The sequence below is a fragment of the Gavialis gangeticus genome, unplaced genomic scaffold, assembly GCF_001723915.1.
Source record: "Gavialis gangeticus isolate Ggan-Ray unplaced genomic scaffold, GavGan_comp1, whole genome shotgun sequence".
In the NCBI taxonomy this organism is placed as follows: Eukaryota; Metazoa; Chordata; order Crocodylia; family Gavialidae; genus Gavialis; species Gavialis gangeticus.
In genome coordinates this window covers 107,540,385-107,540,835 of record NW_017729031.1, presented here as the reverse complement: position 1 = coordinate 107,540,835, position 451 = coordinate 107,540,385, and the positions used below count along the sequence as shown (strand labels likewise).

At 62.5% G+C, this 451-nt stretch overlaps 1 protein-coding gene across 1 annotated transcript in view; it reads left to right on the top strand.

Annotated features, from left to right (window-relative positions):
- C1QL1 (complement C1q like 1) overlaps positions 1–451 on the top strand; it is a 57,969-nt gene that overhangs the window by 451 nt on the left and 57,067 nt on the right. The gene's annotated exons all lie outside the window — the stretch shown is intronic.

The following is a 451-nucleotide window of genomic DNA, read 5'->3' as shown; positions in this document are numbered from 1 at the left end:
GTGGAGGGGGGTGGGGATATGGTCAGTGCATCCGTCTCTGGCTACAACTCCTGACAAGGGATCTCCACTAACCGCTCCTGGCGAAAATCAAAGCTCTCTAATCACTGGAGCGATCAATCACCCGATCCATCGATTAAATGTTGCCTCTCGCACCGGGCTAAGTTCCTCCGCTCGGGTCCGCTTGTCACACGCTGCCTCCGTGCATGAGCAGAGAGTCCTATCACCGAGCTCGCGCCCGCTCGCTCGCTCTTTTTTTTTTTCAGAAGTGGGTGGAGGTTGGGTGCACTGGGGGGGGATCAATGGGCAGATAACATCTCACTTGAAACGCCGGCGAGCGCCAGGCGGGGAAGGGAAGGGAAGGGAAGGGAAGGGACCACGCGGAGCCCGGCTCGCCGCCGCCGCTCGTTGCCCGCAGCCGGCCGGGGGCAGCCCGGGGCAGCCGGAGCGTCGC